The following is a 10,431-nucleotide window of genomic DNA, read 5'->3' as shown; positions in this document are numbered from 1 at the left end:
TAATTAATACACCTGTACACTTGCTGGGTTACCTGCAAAACATGCACTGTGTGGGGTCCTGAGGACCGAGTTTGAGAACCTCTGGTCTAAATGAAGGGTTTGAAATAACACCTTTTCTCAATTAGCCGACTAGGAATATATTTATAGAAAAAACGAAAAACAAATAAAATAAAAAATTAAATGACATCATTAAAAATAATCATTAAAAATACTTATTAAAAATATATATTGATTATCAAAGAGGTCTTGAATTTAGTTCATAGGATAATAATGGAATATCTGTAGGTAATATGCACTTTATGGAACTAATGAATGTTACTCTAAAATACGGCTTGGAGGCACTAATTACATCAATCCTAGTGGCCGCATGCTATTTATCCTTAATTAATTATATATATATATATATATATATATATATATATATATATATTCACTTTGGAGATACCATCGGAATGTAAGTGATTCTTTATAAAAATCTTCTATCGATCAATGTCTAATAACCAACATGGATTGGATCTGATTAAGGCGTCCAATGCCGTTATTTAGGTAAAAATGAATTGTAATTATGTCTAATTATGTATAACTTCACGGGCTTGATCTATAAAAGATGATCACAGCGTCAGATACTCCAGCCTTCTGCCGAAGTCGATGACGAAACGCGTTAAGGCGGAGCTAACTGACGCATGTACTCGCTGGGGCTGTTGAATCCCGAAGTCCACGGCTGATGTGTTCCTACTCGCGGCCCTCAAAAGGCAGCAGCTAACGGCGGGGTGAGGATTCCAATACGGACTAGGTGACTTCTGGTTCCAGCCTTTGTCGGGAGATTATTGTGAAATCATGTGGTAACCAGCCCACACTGGTTACCTTGCGGTACGAGTTTAATCTTATTCTGTACGTCTGTCTATTTTTATTAAATACTTTTATGCACTATGGAGCGCCCCCTATATATGCTTTTTTAACAGATATATATTTATATATCATATGTGTGTGTGTCTATATGTATGTATATACATGTGTATATATGTATGCACATGGATATATATGTACTATAATTAAAATAAAGTAAACTTTTATTGAGCAATTACAAGTGCCACCAGGAAGGCAGCAGGCTGCAGAGGACGCTAGACAGCCAGTAATAATACTCGGCTCGCAAAATGCAGCAAAAATAAATAAAAATATATTATTATTTTTAGGTGGGTGGGGGGGGGGGTTCTGGGTGCTCGGAAACCCCCCTGCGTGCGCCACTGAACCCTACCCGCAGCCATATTTGTAGTGAAAGAAGGTTGTATTGTGCAGCTCATACGGAGCAGGTACAAGAAGTAATACTGTATCATTTATTCATCATAGGAAAGCTTAGCAGGTATCAATATATGAATCAGATGTGAAAAAATACAAGGATTCATGGAAATTACCCTTGGGACCAGATACATTTGGGGCAGATGGCGGTGCCCCATACACACATCCCTTTCTCGCCCTCCTGCAGGATGTTCCGTGGAATGGTAAAGTTCTGTCCCACCTTCACAATTACCTGTTTTTGCATTAAACGCTATAGATGTTTGTGTATTTTTGTGTAAAAATCTATGGAACAAGAAAATCCCTAAATCACCTGTGGAATCATATAATCGTATCTGCGGTGTAAATGAAACACTTCAAACAGGATTACAGCTGTTTATATTTACAGCAAACGGATATTTTGGGATATTTTTACCATCGTTCTTCTGCGGATGAGAATATAATTTTCCTGCCGTTCGGCTCCTTTCTGGTGTAATAATATTACAGTCACAGAGATGAATGTGTGCGACAGGATAACGGTGTGAAATCCGGTTACATTGCATCCTGCGCGCAGCCAATACATCACGTTTCTTGGAAGAATCACATAAATAACTCTCAGCGCCAGACTTGGATTATTATAACTTTATGAGATTTGCTAAAAGAGGGGGATTTAGATTCAAAGCGTATGTACTGTAAGAACCTTTATTTCCGTGGTGTTTATTGCTGACCATAAACAAGAGACAGAGGTACAAGCTAATCCTTCTTGTGAGAGTCCTAAAACGTAACAAACGCAGGTAATCTACATTGGCGCAGTAGTTCCTATCATTCCGTTTTGGTACAGTTACATGCTTGTGTCTCTGCCCGTATTCTGTTTTGGGGCTGATGGCCTGGTTCAAGTTTGTCAGTAAAGCAAAAATCACACAAATGGGAAAAACCATGTAGCACTGGAGGTGGGGCAGATGTAACATGTGCAGAGAGAGTTGATTCGGGTGGGGTGCATTCAAACTGCAATCTAAATTCCAGTGTAAAAATAAATCTGTCTAACATTTGTGGGCTACATGCAAAAGCAGCCAGTGTTTACCCTGCACAGAAACAATATAACTCATTCAAATCTAACTCTCTCTGCACATGTTACTACTGCCCCACCTGCAGTGCAGCATTGTTTTGCCCTGTTGTGTGATGTTTTTTTGCTTTGCTAACAAACCTGAATCAGGCCGGGATGCTTTTGCAGCTGGCGGTGGCAGCCCACTAACTAGGTTACGCTAGTGTGAGCTTCCAACAATCTGTTTCAGTATGCGTGCGTCTGCAGGTGCACCACCACAGGTGCACCACCACAGTTTTGTTTTTCGCATTGGCACTTGTGCCAACCATGCTGGGTGCAAAATATCAATCTGAAACGGGTGTCACAGCTGCCTCTGGATGCATCAAACAAGCGTGGAATTCGGGCCACTGTTCATGCCCCCAGAACTCTCACGAGATGCAGCCTGCATAGTTGCCACCCAGAACCCCACATTTCACGTTAGCCTCCAATTTTGGGGGCGAGGGTGGGCTCTCCGCATCATTAGGCCCATCTCTTAAAATGTGAATCATGAGTCCGTGGGGAAAGGGGTGAGGCTAAAATGACGCCAATTGCAATATATTAGCCCCACCTCCCCCTAAAAGACCCGCAATTGCTAGTATTATCTCTCCATCCACCCTCTTCAGTTGTAGGCAGGATGCAGGAGAGTCACCCACTCTTCCGTGGGTGAGGGGGGGCTATCAGAAAAACTGGTAGTTTATCGCACCTTCTAGGAGACTAGGCAAATATTAATGTGACTACTTTTTTATATATATTATTTTATTCAAGATATACAAGTCAAATATATTTATACCTACGACATGGATCAAATATAGGGGGTCATTCTGACCCGATCATACGCTGCAGTTTATTGCAGCGCAGCGATCGGGTCAGAACTGCGCCGGTGCCACAGTGCGTCGGCGCATGCCAGACAGCCGAAGGCCGTCGCTGAGCTACAATCGCCTCTGCCTGATTGACAGGCAGAGGCGGTCACTGGGTGGGGGGGCGGGACGGGGGCGTTTGCCCACCGTTTCGTGGGCGCGGTCCGGCCAACACAGGCGTGGTCGGACCGTGCGTCGTGCGGGCCGAAGCGGCTGCGTTACGTCACACGCAGCCGCTGCTGGCCAGGAGCTACTCCTAAAGTGCAAAAGCATCGCCGCTGTGCGATGCTTTTGCACTTCTGGGGGGGGGGGGGCGGCACTGACATGCGGGGCGGGATAGCCCTGTGCTGGGCTTCCCCCCGCATGTCTATTGTCATGATTGTTGCCCTCCAAACTTTTGCAGGGCTACGATCAACTTGGAATCAGGGGTGTATCTTCCTATTGGCCAGGATGGCACTCGCCAGGGGCGCCAGCCGAGGGGGGGCGCCGCCCAGAGGTGCCACCCACGGGCAGTAGGTAGATTCACTTTTAGAGGCAGCAGCTATACCCCCACCCCGTGTAGTTCCTCACCAGCAGGGATGCCCAGTAATGATCACAGCATGCAGCAGCGGCTGCTGGGGGGTGTAGTTTATGTAGAGTTTCTTGCCTGTATTGTGGTGCGGTGCTGGACCCCGGCGCCAGTTACAGTGGCTGCTGCTGCTGCATTCTTTGATCATTAATGGGCATCCCTGCTGTTGTTGAACTACACGGGGTGGGGGGATAGCTGTCGCCTCTAAAAGTGAATCTACCTAAAAGTGCTGCCTTTAATAGTAAAATCAACATGGGGCATATGTGTATCTGACACTGTGGGGGCATAGGTGTATCTGGCACTGTGGGGGCATAGGTGTATCTGGCACTGTGGGGGCATAGGTGTATCTGGCACTGTGGGGGCATTTGAGTGTCCGGCACTGTGGGGGCATTTGAGTGTCCGGCACTGTGGGGGCATACGAGTGCACGGCACTGTAGGGGCATACGAGTGTCCGGCACTGTAGGGGCATACGAGTGTCTGGCTCGGTGGGGGCATATGTGTATCTGGCACTGTGGGGGCCTATATGTAACTGGCACTATACTGGGGGACATTATGTGCATCTGACACTATACTGGGGACATTATGTGTAAGGAGAACTACTGTGGGTATTGTGTGTAAGGCTGCTAATTGTGTGTGCGCATGTGTAGGGGGTGTGATTATATATTTATAGTTTGATATCATTATAAAAAATTGTGAGGCCATGCCCACTTTCCCAGGAATGCCCACTTTCCCAGGAGTGTGCACGCCTTCCTATATATATATATATATATATATATATATATATATATATATATAGGCACTACTGTGTGGCATAATGTGTATAAGGGGTACTACTGTGTAGCATAACGTGAATAATGTACATTACTATGCTGTGTAATGTGAGTAAGGCACACTACTCTGGTGTAATTTGAATTGGGGTACTATTGAGTGGCCAAACCCTTTTTTGGCACACGTGCCCTCCCTAATATGGGGGGGGGCACCAGTCCTTTACTTTGCCAGGGGCGCTCGGATCCCTAAATACACCCCTGCTTGGAATGACCCCCATAGACAAAACATATTTGTGTACAGTACATCCATATTTTCAGAAAAATAACACAATAAACCAAATACAAGGATGGGCAGATGACTGACAAAGGGAACGAAGGGGAGGAAGAGGGGGGGATCTCAGATCACCAGCAAGTACTACACCACCCTAACAAAAAGGTACCCTAAGGGAGCCCTTTTAAACCGTTAAGGGCAGGCTTTGCATGTGGCAGAGCTTTTAAATTAAAGTCAGTAAATCCGTGTCAGTAAAAGTAGAAAAGGTGATCCGTGGCAGATAAAGAGATCTCCTCCATACATATCAATCCAGGTCATCCAATCTTTGATAGTCAGGGTTTACACTGATCTCTATGTAACTGGCATTATTCATGTGTCGTAGGAGATACCGGCTAAGATATTACGTTTAATATCCAGAATTCCGGACCTGTAGGTACTTCCTCACCAACTATATCTTTAGTAATTTGCATGACGTGTTTCCAAAAAGGAGTACAGGTTCCTTTTGCGAACACATCGATTCAAAGGGGGTCAAATCTCTAATCAAATCACCCTGTGTATTAACTTTCCTAACATAGGGCGCCGCTGGATATACAGTAGGACCAGCATTCTGACTGAGGAAGACCTAGTTCTGCTCTCAGTCTGAGAAGGAACGGATCCTGTCAGGATGGATCAGTTGACCTAACCTCAAAAACCCAAGATAGTTACAGGGTAAGAATGTAAGAGCATCTATACCTGGGAGGAATTCAGAATGACGTAAAAGGGAGGTCAATGGAGAAGAGAGCAAAGGTTGAATTCCCAGTTTCTTCCACATTTGTAAAGTTGGGGAGATAGTGGGATGATCAGTTGAAGGTATAGACTGAACTCAAGGCTGCTAATGTGATAGGACTAGAATGTTCCTCAGCTGAGACCCATTGTTTATCTACGCTGAGTTTGATCCAGTCCGCTGCCCTAATTAAATGGACCGCTTAGCGTTACTAGTTTTGTTCCCAAGAAGATTGCTGGGACAGGATTATTTAAATGAGCCAGCTGGGATACAGTATTATCCTGTGGTCCTACAATGGCCAAAAGGATGGGCTTTTAAGTTATTATACACATGGGAGCATCCCCCTTTTATGGAACAATTTTCGAGCACTGGTAAGTGTCTGTGCCCCATGAAAGGTTTCGGTTGAACTATGAGCTCCACTTCCACCAGTAGGCAGCTCTGGTCTGCATTTTCTGCTTTCCCTAATTGACATGTGGTGAAGGCAGCCATGTTGTGGGTGGGGCTAATAGTTGTGTAAATGCAGCTTATCAATTTATCAGGTATTAAAGTCTTAACATTTTTGGAGATCAGGTACAGTGGTGAGGTGATAGAGCACGGAAAGGCTGCCTTTTTATGTCTACTGGATCACCTGCAAAAAGGCCGCCTCCCTGGTGTGTAGACCACCGATGTTCGCTAGTAAACGATTGGACTGTGAGTTACGTAGCGTGTGCTTACACTGTTTGCAAAAGTTCATCTACGAACCAGTAAATATGTGAATAAATGCAAAAACTTATTGTATATAGCGGTATAAAAATGAGACAGTATGTGGCCATAAGCCCTGTTCTTAGATAAATGTCACCCACTGTGGAAGCTAGTGGTGTGAGACCTGCAGGAGGATTCAAATTCATCCTTTGTGTAACCTATTGGATTGTGGTCAGGTCACTGTCTTATCACACACAAGGGAATTGAAGTCATTTTCTTTCTCTCTCCTTCCTCCCTTAACAAGAAAACTCCGTCCTTATATATTTTTTTCTTCCACTGATACACTCGAGTATTAAATTGCTGCTTCAGTGACCACTTCAGAGATATTGCTTACTGTAGGCTATCTGCTCGCGGTGATAAGGTTCATTTAAATGCTAATTCAGGCGCCTTCAAACTGTTAATTAGGGGCGATTGTCGCTTCCCTTCCACATTGTGCTTAAATACGCAAGTTATTAATGTGACTGTCTGCGGAGAACACACGCACGCGGCGTCTCTACAATGGCGTTAACATGATACTGTGATTGTTATTGCGCTCAGATAGAGCAGCCGTGACTGCGCGGGAATCTTCTGATACTTTAAGGCAGAGGTGGGGAACTTTCGGCCCTCCAGCTGTTGTTGAACTACACATACCAGCATGCCTTGCTACAGTTTTGCTATTTTGCCGTACTTAAACTGTTGTAGGGCATGCTGGGAAGTGTAGTTTAACAACAGCTGGAAGGCCGAAGGTTCCCCATCCCTGCTTTAAGGCAACCCCAACTATCCCCGGTTAATTCCTAACCCTCCGTTCTTAGTGCCTCCCCCCGCAGCCTAACCCTTCCTCTAGTACCTAAACCTAACCCCTTCCGCACAGCCTGACCCTCCCTAGCATACTTACCATCTGGATGCTGACAGTCGAGATTCCTGGTGCCTGGCGGGCGCCGCGTCTTTTGCTCCCAGTGTAGGGTAGGTGCAACTGCGCACTGGCGATGACTGGCAGCCACCAATGGGTTGATCCTCAGTCAGAAGCATGCCCAAATGCAGACGGACCCTGCGGATATCTGCAAACTGCACATGCGCTGCAGAAAGCAATTGCAGACTGTGCATGCACTGTTTCACGCATGGTATCCGGATGATAGATCAACAATGTACTGGTCGACACCATGTGGTCGACATGTACAAAAGATTGATGAAAGGTGAAAAGTGCTTAAGGCTGACATATACAAATGATCGACATGACAATTGCCGACACATTTTTTTATTTTTATTTTTTCACATTTTCTCAATATTTGCTTAATTTACTGGTCACGGTGGCCATATGGAATATACAAGATGTGTCCCAAAAGACGTGTCGACCATTTGTGTGTCAATCATTGTCCGTCGATATTTTAACCCTGTCAACCTTTTGTACTTGACCGTAACCACTGTCGACCTTTCATATGTTTAAATTTAAAGATTTACATCCAGCTCCAAACTTACGCCATCCCAAAGGATCCTCTGAGATCAGTCCGGACCCTCCAGCCGCCTCCTGCTCCCCGTGGCACAAACAAAGCAGCAATCAGTGGTTCCAAAGCGCTGTTGCCTCATTAAGACGCCGGTTACGTTGCCGAAAGATGGGAAAGAAGTATTTACCCAGAGACCACCAGTGCAGACCCCATTGCTGGAATTCTTACCGACTGTAGCGGTTACACCCAGAAGTAAAAGCGAAGGACTACTCAGTGTCAGACCACTAAATGACTCCGTGCAGGTGGCAGCTACCTGTCTGATTAACCACACGTGGCGCCTCATTCTGATTGGCAAGCAAAGCGCACAACTGGACAAAGCCATGCTGCACTGCAGGTGGGGCAGATGTAACGTGCAGAAACAGTTAGATTTGGGTGGGGTGTGTTCAAACTGAAATCTTAATTGCAGTGTAAATATAACTCTGTCTAACATTTATGGGCTACATGCTAAAGCAGACGGTATTTACCCTGCACAGAACAAAATGTAAATGCATTTGCTCCCCTTGCATTGCGGCATGGTTTGTTCCAGACACAAGAGGCCTAATTCAGACCTGATCGCAGCAGCAAATTTGTTAGCTACAGTAATTGGCAAAACCATGTGCACTGCAGGGGGGGCAGGTGTAACATGTGCAGAGAGAGTTAGATTTGGGTGCGGTGTGTTCAAACTGAAATCTAAATTGCAGTGTAAAAATAAAACAGCCAGTATTTACCCTGCACAGAAACAAAATAACCCACCCAAATCTAACTCTCTCTGCACATGTTACATCTGCCCCCACCTCCCTGCTGTGCACATGGATTTGCCCATTAGCTAACAAATTTGCTGCTGTGATCAGGTCTGAATTCGGCCCAAAGTTAATTGCTTTTTTAGGTTTACTTATAGTACAAATCTAAATCATCCTCATGCTGATGTAACCATAGACCACTGACGGCGATTTGCAGATTGACGTATCTGGAGAATCAGCTGCCATTTGTGATACTGACAGAGGCTGATTAGCAGAATCACTATAAGGCCTCTGATCTCCACCATCTAGCGCCACAAAAAGTCAAGACACCTGATCCATAATCGTAAACCAAAGACACAATCTAAACCTATTTCAAAGCCAAACGGCGTTCCCTCCAGAAATTCAATAACTGTAAGACGGCCTCATGCAGACACATTCATACCAGTGGTGGCAAAGCAAATGTTCTTATATTATCACTAGTTACCAGTGCATCAGAATGATGGAATAACAGTAATGTCAGTGCCGACGGATGTGTGCGCCCGAACAAAGCAGCACTTGAATTGCTCCGTCGGGTGCCATCACAGGAGCAATGTTAGCCGTTTATTATATAGGATTACTGAGGGTCTGGTGGGATTCTCTCCGGATTCCTTTTCTGACTCTCTATCAGGTCCTTTTTCTCTGTTTATCACAGTTACCAGCGGTGGCTTCTGAGCCAATTATTCTCTATAACAGACATGACAGAAGAAGCTCACGGCACACAACAGGATAAAACCACCGGCTATGGAATGGTCCTGATCACACAATGAGACTTATCATTTGTGCATTTTCTGACTAGCAGCAAACCTGAAGTGGGCCTCACCTGCTGCACTTATGTACAGACAGCGCACCTGATCCGGTACAGACAGTTCTTATTTGCACAATGGGGGTCATTCCGAGTTGTTCGCTCGCAAGCTGCTTTTAGCAGCATTGCACACACTAAGCCGCCGCCTACTGGGAGTGAATCTTAGCTTCTTAAAATTGCGAACGAAAGATTCGCATTATTGCGAAAATACATCTCTGTGCAGTTTCTGAGTAGCTCGAGACTTACTCGGCATCTGCGATCAGTTCAGTGCTTGTCGTTCCTGGTTTGACGTCACAAACACACCCAGCGTTCGCCCAGACACTCCTCCGTTTCTCCAGCCACTCCCACGTTTTTCCCAGAAACGGTAGCGTTTTTTCCCACACACCCATAAAACGGCCAGTTTCCGCCCAGAAACACCCACTTCCTGTCAATCACATTACGATCACCAGAACGAAGAGAAAACCTCGTAATGCCGTGAGTAAAATTCCTAACTGTATAGCAAATTTACTTGGCGCAGTCGCAGTGCGGACATTGCGCATGCACACTAAGCGGAAAATCGCTGCGATGCGAAAAAATTTACCGAGCGAACAACTCGGAATGACCACCAATGTGCCTACTCTTCTGAAGCACGCTAGTAACCCACCCACACCCCAGAGATTAGGAACGGCCTCATTGTAGGTCTGACTGGAGACGTGGGGAAATGTTCATTCAAAGTCGGACCTGCTGCATATTTAAAACCACCCACTCCATGAACTTACCGCTCAGTTTAGCCTCATTCGTGTTTTAAATGACTCATTAAATGAAGGTATCTAAGCTTTATTATTTATCTTCATTGCATGGGTCACATTTGTGTTTTTATCACAGGTTGTGAATTGCAGACTCATTGTTGCCACATATATACTGTACTTCTGAGTGAATTGCAGACTCCGTCGTTGTGGCCACATATATATGTACATCTGCGTGACGATTGAGTCTTTGCACAAACCTAGACAATGGGGTGATTCAGACCTGATCTCTGGGCTGCAAAGTTTGCTGTACTGAGATCAGGTAGTCGCCGCCCCCAGGGGGAG

At 45.2% G+C, this 10,431-nt stretch overlaps 1 long non-coding RNA gene across 1 annotated transcript; it reads left to right on the top strand.

The window, feature by feature from the left end:
• The first annotated feature begins 1,351 nt into the window (after positions 1–1,351).
• Positions 1,352–8,006, top strand: LOC134988344 (uncharacterized). Its single transcript, XR_010193834.1, has 3 exons — positions 1,352–1,499; positions 5,392–5,524; positions 7,752–8,006. It is a non-coding gene; the product is annotated as an uncharacterized LOC134988344 (long non-coding RNA).
• The last annotated feature ends 2,425 nt before the right edge of the window (positions 8,007–10,431 follow it).

Source organism: Pseudophryne corroboree, chromosome 2, assembly GCF_028390025.1.
Source record: "Pseudophryne corroboree isolate aPseCor3 chromosome 2, aPseCor3.hap2, whole genome shotgun sequence".
NCBI lineage: Eukaryota > Metazoa > Chordata > Amphibia > Anura > Myobatrachidae > Pseudophryne > Pseudophryne corroboree.
This window is presented reverse-complemented; position numbering and strand designations above follow the sequence as displayed.